Below are 14,834 nucleotides of genomic sequence, written 5' to 3' on the forward strand. Positions count from 1 at the left end.
CCAACACAGGCTCATTCCACATGTAAACAAGGAACCACTACGGCCTTTCTAGGAAATATCCCTATACAAGATATTTGTAAAGCTGCAATGTGGAATAACACACATACATTTACCAAACACTACTGTGTTGATGTATTCACACATCTACAAACAAGAGTGGGACAAGTTGTTTTTAAAACACTATTTCTAAAGAGTACTTCAACCAATCACTAGACATTGCAAAGGGAAGCACCACTTTAAATTTAATGTTAAGCATAGTTATCTATGGCCAACACATACTATGAATGGAATATGTTACTTACCTTGTAAGCATCTATTCATAGCATGTAGTGCTGTAGATTCATATGCAGCCACCTTCCTCCCCGGAAGCTTTTGGTTGCAGTTATTCCTAATATATATTTAGTACTGTAATTCACACAATCTCAATTATACGTATGTTTCTTTATTGTGTAACTTTATTGCTGGTTTTCGAACGCTCACCCAATGATCCGGAAAAAATATAACAAAGGAGCCAAGCAAGATGTGCAATGCACACCAGAGGAAGAGTCTCTATACCTTATGACTCAAAGGCTTCTTCATAGAAAAAACAATTTGTAATCATCCAAACCCAACACTAGATGGCCCGATGGTGCTAAGCATATGTATCTATGGCACTACACGCTACGAACAGATGCTTAAAAGGGTAAGCAACATATCCTTAACTCTACTGTCTCTGATAAGACTCTCAATATGCATTTGGTGATGCCCACAACTCTGGTGGTCTTTTTAAGCCTTCTATTCATGATAACTAGTTCTACTTGCTTTGCTGTTGGTTCATGAATGAGACTCTTCAGATGATTGGAGAGATCTGATTTAAAGAGAAATGGTGTTGGTTCTGAAGGAGAAATGACAGAACTTTGTTTCGATAAAGCAAATGTTAGTTTCCATGTCTTGATGGAACCGCTTTCTTTCTCCACATCAAATTGTGACTCATTCTCTGAAAAGAGCTACAGTACACAATTTCTAAAGTGGGTATTGCACATTCAGGACCACTACATTGTAAACTGCACAAATCCATGCCATGGTTGGAGCTTGCTTTTAACTGAAGTAGAGACTAGGGCATCGCTAAAAACTACATAAAGATGGCACCAATAGATTTGAAATAATGCTCCTTATTTTTATTCAGCCTTTCACAGATACTCATGCTTTTAATTATTGTCTGCAGTGGTGAAATCTTAAGCAAATTAAACATTGTAGTAGTAAACAAATCATTCACTTCAGTAAACCTACAATCGTGGTCCAGTTATATCAGGCAGTGAATGGGTGACCTCCAAGCAATCTCTCAGATGAGGCTTCATTCACTCCATGCTCCACGTCGGTGATCTTATTGGAGCAGCTTCTTCCCCGCAGACTGTCTTCAATGTTTAAAAACTCTTATGTTACTTGCTTTAAGCCATCCAGACATTAAAAGATTCCTTTTTGGAGAGCTTGTCAGATTACTAGATCCCCTACTTAGTGAGTCTATTCAATTAAGTTCTCTGCATGTGCTCCTAAGGCAAGCTTACTGTACATCGACAAATCTTTCCAAATCAAGCATTACAAGTATTTGTGTTAAAAAAAGACTTCCAAGATGAATAATGTGACTAGCCCAGGAATTCCTGAGATGTGAGTCATGCAAAACAGTAACTGTGCATCTGCAGTTTCTCTTGTGATGCTCATTTATGCCATGCTAGTCGTTACGTGGTCATTATTGCTGCAACGTTAAGGGAAATATGTCAGAAGATAAAGTTGTAGTACCTTACTACCCAAACATAAGAAAACTTTTTGTAGCTTTGAAGGACAGATGGCAGTCAGGTAGGTCATCAAGACTATTGTGGAATTTGCAAAGGCAGTCTTAATTCATAGGCTAACAGTGGAATGTTTATAAGACAATGCTGGCTATTGTCAATCGGTTTGAAACCTGACATTTCTTACAAAAGTCAGATATGCCAATTGAAGAGTCTCATTTGTTTTGAACAACTGTGAATAAGGATTTTCAGATAATCAGACGTGATTCGAAGAAGTAAGGATTTTGACCTATTACCTAGGAAAGTTTTCCCCTTGCTAAAGGAAGGATAGGTGACCTTGAGTTGATGTAGAAGATGTGAGATACCTTGTCATCAAGAACACAAACAATTCTTGTATTTCAAGGATGAAAAGAAACATTTTCAATTGAAATGACCCCCTTTGCACTGAAGTCAGACCCAAGAGTGGCCTCATAATGCCAAGTTCTGGTAGAGCCCACATAGAACAAAAAATAATTACTTGCACCCTTGCCTGAACTACTTATTTCATTGAAATACTTCTCTGTGCAACGGTAATAAAATAAGCTATCAGCTGTAGCTGTCTTTAAGCTAATAGGCTATTAGTAAACCAGCCCAAATCAATTTAGACCGCATCCATCAAACTAGAGTTCGTTTAGATGTGTTAGACTCTGGTAAGGATGTGGCCTGACAGTGTTTATTCAAACTTGGAGTTTATAATGCTCTTAAAAATAAGCACATTCTTGATGATAAACTTTTTTTAAAGCATATCTGAAAGTGATTTCAGCTTGCTTTTCCTTAAGAAATGCCTATATAAAAATCCCCTGGTGACTGATGGATCCAGGCATCAGAAGATTGTGACATCTTGATAGTTGACCCTCGCTTCCAGCATGCCTTGAGATGGAAGTGCAATCTCACCATTCTGCAGAAGAAACACCCTTATGATTTTGCTAAAGATTAAAATTAAACTTGGGATAGACACTTCTCTTTCAGAGCTTGGAGCACAACACCAAACAGAAAAGTGCTGTCCTCAAAGCCTTAAACAAGACTACAGATCAGCATGCTTGAGCTATTAGGATAGCCCTTTCATCATTTCTTCCAACGGTCCAGTTGAGTTCTGTTTATACCACAGCCATCCTAGTTTCTACTCCTGAAGCAGGGATAGTTAACATCTCGCTTCCTCAGTATCTTAAACGTTGTGGAGGTGCATGTAGTAAAAAATGCTGCCCGATATTCTGCTGTGTAGTCAGGAAAGTTACATGTGCAAATGTTATCCACAGCTTCCTAAACACATCTTCCATTCATGAGAATAACTCCACACACAGCTCGATGATTAAGGAGGCAGAATGACCATCCTTAGCCTCCAGGTTTACCCCAGTTGTCCCTGCAAAAACATTTTGATATCCTAGACACTTGCCTTGTGTTGCTCATTTATCTGGCATTTGAATGTAGAGCAAATGTTTTTGGAGCCAGCAATCAAGCTGCATCCTCCTCTGATATTCAAGTATTAGTGTGGCCTTCTGTCTAAATGTTTGGAGGTTCTCATGAAGACCAGACATGGCTTGATAGGGATACCATTTTTCTGTTTGGTGTCTGACCATAGGCTTTCATCCATTTCAAGCCTTGTCAGATCAGAAATAGTCATCATCTGAAAATTAATTTTTCTGAGATTTCCTGATAAAGAAATCTTAATTTCCTTCTTTATTCACTTCATTCACAAGAGTTCTTAGTGTGCAGTCAATTGCAACTTTTAGAGGTGCACTAATTCTGACATGGAACATTATTAGAAAAGCCAGCCTTATTTGTAGCACCTTCCTCAAAGAGACAAATAAGTGTGATTCAGGATTCCAATCTATTAAAAACGATAATGAGATTTGTTGGCGAATCAATAGTCTTTGCACTTTCTCATTCTCTTTTGCATCTTGGGCAAACTATTAAGAAGATTGGCCTCTCTGGTCTTAGAAGTACCTAGGTTCAGAGCAACCCAAGCCCAACATATTGTTTCTGGAGTGGCAGCTACTTCACAGAAATATCTGTAGCAGTTCTAAGGACTAAATATTCTATTATGTTATTCAGACAATTCCTAACAGCACATATGTTCAAGCCACACCTGAAATAAGAGTACATTTCTCTTTATTGATGCTGAAACCCTAATGTTACTTTATGCTAGCTATTTAATGTTACAATGGTATGCATCTCCTGTTAAAAAATAAGGGCTTCTTATTACTTTCCTAATGCGAGAGGCTGTATAAAATGTTTAAATACATTTAAGAACCTGTTTGTGCATGGCTCTTAAACTGTCACTTTAATTTGTCATGACCTTTGTTTTCCAAACTCATCCTATATCGACGTTAAATGTGGTGGATGCAAAGTTGATCCTGGGTTTTTGTTATGTACAATTTAGCTGGTTCTGCTTTATTAGTTAAAATTCAACACAACCAGGAAGTTACTGGTTGATGCACAGTGTTACTAGAGAAATTATTGCTAGATGACCGTGACAACCCCCAATATCATCCACTTTGAATATATAACTCACTTATGCTGGGGAAAAAGGTAATGTTGCAAACTTTAACTCTGGTTTTGCAGCTCAGTACCTGTTAGAGATTCATATCCGTTGCTTTAAATTAAAGGCAGTAAATACACTGTGAAGAAATAGGAAAAAGAACGCCTGAGGATTGGCTAAGCTAAATCAGTTTGATACAATGTCATGATGGGTCTGACTGGAGACACTTACTCTGTTGCCTCATAAAATAGTTTTTTTGAAAGGTTTTGAAATGCACTTTGAATAGCAGGAGCGTGTAAAACATTTAAATCAAGAACAAACGTAAAGTTGCACAATTAGTGTTAAGAAGAAAGTAATGTTTACGTTTTCTTTGTGTCCCTAATGCTGCTTCGTCAATCACGTAGTTAAAGTACTGACACAAAGGTTTGGGTGAGTCTACCACCCAATCAACCTTGCTGTTGATAGACAATAAGGTGTTATCCGGCTAGGACATTGTAAAGTGCCAATAGTTATTAAGATCAGAAAGTGTTTGTGGTGGTTAAGTAGTTGGTAAAAAAAACCATGTTGCCACACTTGTGAAAATATGCACCTTAAATAGATTTTCCTTGAATAACTAGAATATTTTGTACTTAAAAAAAAATAATAATAATAATTAACAGGCACCTCTGCAGATACTTTGAAACATAGATAAGTTACCAAAGAATGGGCTTATAGTTTTTACATAAGTATTCAAAAACAGCAAGCTAATACATTGGTGTATAAATGTCCGCAATAACAAAGCTATTTGATAAACCTCCACCGCTTCGTCATAGCTATCGGGTCATGTAAAAAGGTACCATATGGGTTAATTTTGAAAAGATACTTTGCTATCCCCAAATAAAACAAATTAAGAACTTTTCAAAGTGTAACCTCAGGCTTGAAATAAACAACGTTACTATCAAAAGATGTTAAATGTTTAAGTACTTTTTATATAAATGTTTTCATTACATTTTGTCAGTTAAACACAAAGTGGTTGCACCTTTACACATGTTCAGCAGCAACAAACCAAACACATCTGTCAGCACAATAGAGAGTTCAACTATAACACCCAGAGCTTAGCTTGTGTACCTTTGTGAATGACTAGAATCCTTAACATAATTTTCAGCCAGTCTCTGCACGTTTTGAAAATAATTTCTCTGAAATGTATGTGAATGCAAACATATTTGTGCTCCCAAAGATTTATGACAATTGGACCCAGAGTAAAATCTTTGGTTTTTGTCTACCTTATTGAGCCATCATTGTTGCACATTTACTATTTGTGCCGATTTGCTATGCATATCAAACAGAAATGTTGTTCAAATATTGCATCGGGCAAACAAACTTAGAAGTGGAGGGTAACCATTTCAGGGTTTAGGGGATGTTTTGATACCATGCACCACTTTTTCAACCCATACTTTTTAACCTCAACAGACTTGCAGATGTCACTTGATTAGATAACTGGATTTTGATGCCTTAGTAGAAGATCCTTACACTGTTAAAATCCATACATTGCCCTACTGTCTGTTCTTCATTACTTTGGCCATTTCCTTCTGGAATGTCATCTTCAGTCACATACCCGGTATTGCCACGCTAGGTCATAACCCCACCCTATTTATAGATTCAGAATTTTTCTCACTTGGTGGCATTCTACTGGAGGACCACTGTGCATGGGAAAATCCAACTTAAAAATATCTCCTTAACGTGAATATTCTCCCCATTTCTCACAATCCATGCCATTGGTACACAGAGCAACTTAATCACTCACTGATCTCTAATTTACATTTATTGGAAGGTCTATAATCTTTTAATGCCTTAGTGACTACCCATGTAATGTCTGTCCTCACCTAGGGTTTGTATTTTCCCATTATTACATTTTTATGTTACATGTGATTTTGAGGAGGCATACTCCGTACATGTCACCTCTGTGAAATGCAGGTTTTCAGTGACAAATAGGTCATCATCATGGTGGCTCATGTCAAGCATGTACTCTACAAGGGGTAGGATACGTGTCACAGCATGTGGTTGACTGTGGTTATTTAACAGTGTGGTTTCTGAAAGGATATCCATTTGCTGTTAGCAATACTGCTGTCTTGCATTCCTTGTCAATATCTGTCCCGATGTCTGTTACTTGAGAGTGGAACTGCAATAGTTTTTCTCCAGTATTGGGGTCTCTTTCATAGATTTACATGCTTGAATCATTCCCCGTCGTCGAAGTGGGAGTCCCACGGTACATAAAATAGCAAAATATGTATACATATATACATATATACATAGTGTAACAGTAGTATAGCTAAAAAATACTATAGGAAGTGATGTAACATAGCAATCAATAGCAATCAATAGGAAAAAAGTTGTCAGTTTATTAGCTCATCCAAGTCATTTGATATAGTCCAAACTCCAGCCAATCAGGCGTCGGCACCACCTAGAACCTTCTCCCCAGAGGCTCAGAACCTCAGATTTTCTACTGCACGTTGTGTGAAGGGAGTCTCCTTGAACTTCAACTCTTCTTTTCAAGAATTCTCCTTACAGCTTCACAGTAATGTCTACTACTAAGAGATCACTCTTCAGACAAATTGCATTTTCACTCCAAGGATCCTCACAAAAAATATACTTACAGCCTACATCCTGACCATCAGGTGAGAGACTGTAAAATATGCAGGACTTTTCCTCAAAGGACCTTAAGGGACAGAGATGGTCGACTACTTCTGTGGCTACAGAAGCTTAAAATGAAGGATGACCCAGTTTCTGATGTGGAGTGATTCTTCTCGTAAGACTGTTGCCTCTAAGAAAAGGGCTAGTGAGGAGGAGTTGACTTCTCCTAAGGCCAAGGTACTGAAAAAACATCACTCTTCCAAACGTGTTTACCAGTCTTCATCGTCAAAAGGGACTTCAGCTCCCCCTAAGGGTCCCTCTACATCGTCTACGCCCCCAAGGGTTAAGTCTCAGCTGTCAAAATCTGTCAGAATCATCTTTACCTCAGAAAACTGGTCTATTGTCGACGGGCTCGTCGTCGATTCCGCAGTCGACAAAGTCCTCCGTCGTCACTACTACGACAACTACTTTCTCTTCGCCTAAGCCTGCTATGTTGATGTCTTCGACGTCTTCTCCGTCGACGCTGGTTTCAGTAACGGTGAAGCCTAGTCAGCCGCTTTCTCTTCGTTGACGAAGATAAAGAAGAAACTTTCGTCGAAGGACGCTTCTCAGTCGACGGGAACTTCCAAGGATCTATTGGTTCCGACGACGTTTACCTCGTCGACACACTCCTAATTTGCGCCTGTCCCATCGACGGTTGTCTCGTCGACGCCTGTCCCGTCGCCGGTCTCTTCGTCGCCGGTCTCTTCGTCGCCGGTCTCTTCGTCGCCGGTCTCTTCGTCGCCGGTCTCTTCGTCGCCGGTCTCTTCGTCGACGGTCTCTTCGTCGACGGTCGCTCCGTCGACGGTCTCTTCGTCGACGACAGTGAAGCCTTTACAGATGGAGCGTCAATTATTTATTTCGTCGACGGCGGCAGCTTCGTCGACGGAATCCCTGGTTTCACCTCCAGGTTTGATGCCCCTAGTGCCTTTGAAGACTTCAGCAGCTCTTTTGCCATCATCTGAATCCAGGAAAGGCTCATTGCTTCAACGTAGACAATCTTCAATGGACCTTTTATTGTCTATACAAGCCTCTCCAAATCTTCCAGTGCAGCTGTTGGATTATGAAGCGGACAAGGAGGATTCAGAGGAGGACGAGAGGTTTCGAGCAGCTCGTAGTCCATCAGAGCTTCTCATTAACTGCCAGGACATAGATGAAGAACAAGACTGATTATTATTCAGAGCCGAATTTCCAATCGCAGTCTGAAAATCCGACTGCACAGATGCCTTTGTCACTCATTTCAAATTTGCAACACATGCTGTATGACTATTACTGCCGTCTCCCTCCTTCAGAGCCAGCATCTTTGGTTCCTCAAACACCTGTGCCTCCACCTTCTTCAATCATTGCGCCGCCCCCTCCTACTTCTCCGGTGGCATCTACTGCTCATATTATAGAGGACACTCATTCAACTGATGAGGACAGAGAAGAAGGGGAGTTAGACGATAGATTCCTACTTACTGAATGGGTCAGTTACCAAATTCAGGCACCGCCGCCTCCCTCTCCTACTCCAGTTGAATCTCCGCCTGTGGATATAGGTGGATTTCATGTCCTCATGGACCGAGCAGCCAAGAGATTTCATCTCCCTATGGTCTCAAAGGATGAGGATCATTTTTTTTACATGATTTCAAGAGTCAACCACAAAAACAGGTGCGGACGATTCCTAGAATTGATTTCATCTGGCAAGAGGGTCTAAAGGTCATGAAAACCCCTGCCTCCATTCCTGCAGTTCTGCCGCGCTTGGATAAAAAGTACAAGGCACCAGACAATTTGCCAGCCTGTTTAATTGGTCAACTGAAGCCGGATTCGGTTATTTCGCAGGCGGCTCAGCGTCGTGCCAGGAATCCTCCTTCTCCATTGTCAGCTCCTCCTGACTGGGAAGGCAGACGCCTTGATGCCATTGGCAAAACATTTTCAACCATGGCAGTAACTACGCTCCGTGCGGCTAATGCCATTCCAGGCCGCTATGATAGGCAAATGTGGTCGGAAATTTCTCCTTTTATCGATCTGTTGCCTGAAGACTCAAAAGACCGAAGCTTTAAAGATTCTCCAGGTGGGAGAGAAGATCTCTGCCAAGATCATTGATTGCGCTGTAGATGTCTCTTACACAGGTTTTCCTCAATTGGCAGGTGCAGCAGTCCTCTGAAAGCAGGGTTGGTTAAGAGCTACCTCTTTTCGCCAAGAAGTCCAAACAAAAATTATTGATATGCCTTTTGACGGAGAATCACATTTTGAGCAGCACATAGATGATGCCCTCCAAACAATTAAAAAAGATACTGACACCGCACGTGCTCTGGGCACTTTACAATTTAAAAAGCAGCCTTTTCGTCGTACGAGGGGTCGTGGTTCCTCCTATTCCTTTTGAGGAGGTTACAATCAGAACAGACAATATCAGGGACAACAACGTTACTCTTCTTCACAGCAACAGCAAACGTATTGTCAACCTCCAGCTGCCTCCTATAAGCAGTACAGAGGAAAATCTTCCTACAGAGGCAGAGATTCTTCAAAAAAGCAGTGACAGCCGCCACCTGCCTACCACTCTGCTCAACAACCCAGCCAAAGTTGGAGGACGAATCTCCCATTTCTTCTCAAACTGGTCTGCCATCACTACAGATCGATGTGTTTTGGACATAGTGTCCAGAGGACACACCCTGGAACTTGTAAAATTTCCCCCAAATTCTCCTCCCAGACGTCGTCCTCCTGCACATCTGAAGGAACTCTTTTGCCAATTCAAAGTCATGTTACAAAAAGGAGCGATCGAAGTGGTTCCAAAATTAGAAAGGGGTGCAGGTTTCTATTCGAGATTCTTCCTCTTCAAGAAAAAATCAGGGGATTGGCGCCCCATCCTGGACCTTCGTTCCCTCAAGTTTCTGTCTAAAGGCGATTACATGACAACACTGGATCTTCAAGATGCCTATTTTCATGACCCCATCCTACCCAGACACAAAATTCCTGCGCTTCAGAGTGGCTGGCAGAGACTTCCAATTCAAAGTCCTCCCCTTCGGCCTCCGCTATGTGCCCCGAGTGTTCACCAAGGTTTTGGCACCGGTGACAGCACATCTTCGTCAAGTGAGCATCCACATTTTTCTCTACCTAGACGACTGCCTTATCAAGGCGCAGTCATTTGCAGTGGTAACGAGACACACTCCAATATGCCGGTCTCTATTTCAGTCACTGGGCCTGTCCATAAACCTGGAGAAGTCACACTTCACCCCCTCTCAGGTTCGGACTTTCTTGGGAGCCATGATAAATACTCAGACAGCAAAGGCATATGTCTCAAACGAAAGACAACAACGGATTTCCAAGCTGGCATCACTTCTATGGGCATGAAAGTCCATTTCTGTTCGACAGTTCAAGTTGCTTCTGGAAATGCTATCTTCCTGCATTTCCTTAATTCCCAACTGCCGTCTCAAAATGTGACAATTACAAGAGGAAATTGACAGACAATGGCATCAGGTCTCAGCGTCTTTCGACGATGTGATCGTCATCACTTCTCGGATGCACAAAGCGTTGCTATGGTGGACTCACAAAACATACTTGTCAGCAGGCCGCTCCTTTGTAGCAGACGATCCAGGTTTCATCCTTACAACAGATGGTTCACTCGAGGGATGGGGGGCACATCTTCAAGGTCTCGCAGTCAAGGGCAAATGGAATGCTCTGCAACAAACTTGGCACATAAACCTTCTGGAACTACTGGCGATATTCCTGGTATTACAATCTTTTTGCATCCTTCTTCAAGGTGCTTCAGTGTTGATCCGGACGGACAATACTACAAACATGCATTATGTGAACAAAGAAGGGGGCACAAGGTCCACTTTGCTGTCCCTACAAGCACAGCAGATCTGAAACTGGGCGATTCGACATCAAATAACTTTATCAGCGGTTCATGTTCCGGGAGTGTAACTCTCTGGCGGACTCCCTGAGCAGGTCAATCTCTTCCAATCACTAGTGGGAACTTGATCAGCCAACGCTGGACAGCAACTTTCAACGGTGTGGACGACCCAATCTAGACCCATCTGCGACCAGTCGGAACCGCAAATGCCAATTTTACGCAAGCTGGCTTCCTCAACCAGGATTGTGTGGGAATGCTTTTTTGCTGAATTGGTCAAAAATGTATGTTTACACTTTTCCGCCGATTCCTCTAGTCCCTAAAGGTGCTTCGGAAGATGCGGAGGGAGCCATGTCGCATTCTTCTCATAGCCCTCAGGTGGCCTCGCCAGATTTTGTTTTCAGAGCTGCTCCTTCTGTCGGAGGGCGATCCGATAGTACTTCGTCCAATGCTGGATCTTCTCGCAACGGACCAGGGGCAAGTCTGCCATCCGGATCCAGCATCTCTGAAATTGCCGGCCTGGTGCCTGAACACTATGAGTTTGCCAACTTAGTGATTCCTTCGGACTGCAGGGAGGTCCTTGCTAATGCCAGCGCAACTTCCACTATCAAGACCTATAAACTTTAGTGGAAACGGTTTTGCCTTTGGTGTGAAGCTTCAAATGTTCGCCCGGTTCATTCTCCGCCAGAGCAACTTTTGCCTTTTTTCTTGCAATTAGCAAAATCTGGGTTCTCATGCTACCCTTAAAGTTTTTCTGGCTGCAATTTCCGGGTTTCGACAAGATGGTTCCAATTCTCTTTATTCTTCTAGAATAATACAACAATTCTTCAAAGGTTTATTCCGGATGTTCCCGCCCATACAACGCCCTCCTCCATCTTGGCATTTAAACGTTGTGTTGGCTCAACTCATGAAATCCCCATTTGAACCCATTCATGGGGCTGAGCTTAAATTTATCTCTTGGAAGACTTCATTGCTTTTGGCTGTTACGTCAGCTCGACGAGTCAGCGACATTCAGGCATTTACTATTAAACCGCCTTTTCTGCAATTCACCAAAGACTCAGTGGTGCTTCGCACTAATCCGGCATTTATCCCAAAGGTGCCTTCTGATTTCCACTTAAATGAGCCTGTCATCTTACAGACTTTTTTCCCTAATCCTCAGTCGCCAGCCAAGAAGGCTTTACACTCTTTAGATGTCAAAAGGTGTTTAAAATGTTATCTGCAAAAGACTGCTCCTGTTTGAAAAACTGATCAATTATTTGTTGCTTACGACATGATGCGTAAAGAACATCCAGTAACCAAACAGACTATCACTAGATGGATATCTAGTACAATTTCTTTCTGTCATCAACAAGCGGGGTCGACACTTCAAAGAACGGTCAAGGCACACTCTACCAGAGCAGTCTCCTCTTCTACTGCGCTTTTTGCCTGTGTGCCTCTTCATCAAATTTGTAGAGCTGTGACATGGTCTAGCAGACACACCTTTACCAAGCATTACTGTCTGGAGGCTGCAGACAATGCTGACACCGCCGTGGGGCAAGTAGTGCTACTTAATCTTTTTAAATAAGGTGAGCCTCTGATTCTTCCCTCCTCCTGCACAGAATGTACATTATGATGTATGTTATATATATATAGTTTTGGAATTACCGCTATCTACTGATTCAAGCATGTGAATCTATGAAAGACACCCCAATACTGGAGAAGAACATAAGTTACTTACCTGTAAACTGTGGTTCTCCAGTATTGGTGTCTTTCATAGATTCACATGCAAGCCGCCCACCTCCCCTCATAATTTGACTTTGTCACTCTCGTGCTAAGAAAAATCTGAGGTTCTAAGCCTCTGGGTAGAAGGTTCTAGGTGGTGCCGACGCCTGATTGGCTGGAGTTTAGACTATATCTAATGACTTGGATGAGCTAATAAAGTGACAACTTTTTTCCTATTGATTGCTGTTACATTACTTCCTATAGTATTTTTTAGCTAAGCTACTGTTATACTATTCATACATATACTGCTATTTTATGTACCGTGGGGCTCCCACTTAGATGACGGGGAATGATTCAAGCATGTGAATCTATGAAAAATACCAATACTGGATAACCACAGTTTACAGGTAAGTAACTTATGTTCATCTTCCCTGTATAAACTCTGCAATGACATTTATTCCTGTCTGTGGTATGGCAGACCCTCCAGCTTTCGAGAATTTTGCATTCCGCACGATTTTACAGACATTTGCCTCAATGAAACCTTTGTCTAGTGTTATGATTCTGCTTAAAAGAAAAACAAAAACTTGCTACTTGAAGAAATCATGAAACTTCACTTGTTTCTTACATTTCTAACAACTGCATTGATTGGTATTTTTTGTCAGTTACTTGTATCTTTCAGTATGTAAGTATTTCTGATAGAGATTTTTAGCTGCAGATTCCTTGCCTTTTGAGTATTCCTCAGATTGGGTCCAGAAACTTTCCCGTAGTACCTCTGCATGCCGAAAGGTGACGTTTTGCAGTCCAGCACTGACACCATTCTCATTTGAGGTGCTGGACCTATATAGGCGCCACTCCTGTGCGCTGATGTCAATTCCTTTCGATCCGGATCTCCCTTCCTCATCTCATTGAGAAACAGCAAAACGTTTTCATTGTGCAAGGGATGACTCTTCTCCCCCCCACCCCCCACAAACTGCAGGCTTCAAGTCCTGTTAGGACTGTCTCAAACAGATGTCTGTGACGGATCTCCGCTAGGTGCTCTTGTGGTGCCTGGTTTCGAGCCACGACACAAAGACCTGCAATGACTGTGTTTTGATTAACCCAAAAGCCATCTGTGAACGTATGGCGAAACTTTATGCTATGCTTCCTGGCATAAGAGGATTGTGTGTCAGGCCATTCCAAGTCGCGGTCCATGTACATGTTGTCCAATTCCATGCCGACACTGGAGGAACCAATCGGTCTGTCGGACGATGAGTCCGCTCTGGCCTGACCTCAGCTGACGTTGCAGCCGAATCCAAACGAGGTGCCGCAACCTCTATTGGATGTTCCTGTTCCTGAAGTAGAGCACCCCACCTTGCACTTCGTTTTTGGCACAGATTCTGATGACTGTAACCAGGGTGATGAGTTTGCCTAGCCCTATACCGATGACCATTGGTATGAACACATGCAGGAGGCTAGTGGCCTTGACACCTCTCCCAACGTGGCCTTTATTTCTCCTCCTGAACCCGCCACAAAGGAATCCGCTTTCTATGCTATAATTGTGCGCAGGGTGGTTAACACTTTTGACCTCTGCCTACCCATCTTGGAGATTAAAACTGATTTTCTGACTGAGGTTCTACAACCTGGACAGACTTTTGCTGAGCCTTTCCTCCCATCTTACAAGGTTTTGGAGAACACTTTATTAAGTGCCTGGGCCAAACCTTGTTCGGAGACCCCTGTCAGCAAACAAGTTGACAGGCGCCATCTTACTATTTTGGGCGACTCTGCTTTCCTCTAGCAACATCCTTCACCACATAGCTTTGTTGTTCAGGCCGCTACAAGTCAGTCTAATCCAAACACATTTCCCTCCACTCCTCCTGTTTGGCAATCTAAATTTGTGGAAATGTGGCAAGAGGGTCTTTTCTTCCACCAGCCTAGCCCTCCACTATGTGAATGGCAGCTGTTTGTTGGACAGTTACTCTCACGCCTCTTGAATTGGGTGCTCAAGTCATCCGAGGTGTTCCTGGCAACCTTTGCCCTGTCTTGGCCTAGGCAATTCAATATGAGCGTGATGTGGCCAAGTTCTCAATTCTTTGTGGCTTGGACACTACTGATTCCATTGGGCAAGCTATCTGCGCCAGTGTGGCCATTCACCAGCTTGCGTGGCTGCGATCTAGTGTGTTATCTAAAGGCATCCTGTCCATCTTGTCCTTACTGATAGACATGCCCTTTGACAGGATGTACCTGTTCGGGGATAAGGCTGACTCTGCCCTTGAGCAGTTTCATAAAGAGCAGGGCTGCAACTCGCACTCTGGTCCTATACGCCCACTGTCCAGTTTTAGCGGTCCTTTCACAGTGTTCGATGAGGCACCCCTTACCACCAGCCTGTCTAATCCCC

The 14,834-nt window shown here is 42.4% G+C and overlaps 1 protein-coding gene across 4 annotated transcripts in view; it reads left to right on the forward strand.

The window, feature by feature from the left end:
• The window catches only part of R3HDM2 (R3H domain containing 2), a 761,481-nt gene that overhangs the window by 475,301 nt on the left and 271,346 nt on the right, over nucleotides 1-14,834 (forward strand). The gene's annotated exons all lie outside the window — the stretch shown is intronic.

This window comes from Triturus cristatus, chromosome 4_1 (genome assembly GCF_964204655.1).
Source record: "Triturus cristatus chromosome 4_1, aTriCri1.1, whole genome shotgun sequence".
In the NCBI taxonomy this organism is placed as follows: domain Eukaryota; kingdom Metazoa; phylum Chordata; class Amphibia; order Caudata; family Salamandridae; genus Triturus; species Triturus cristatus.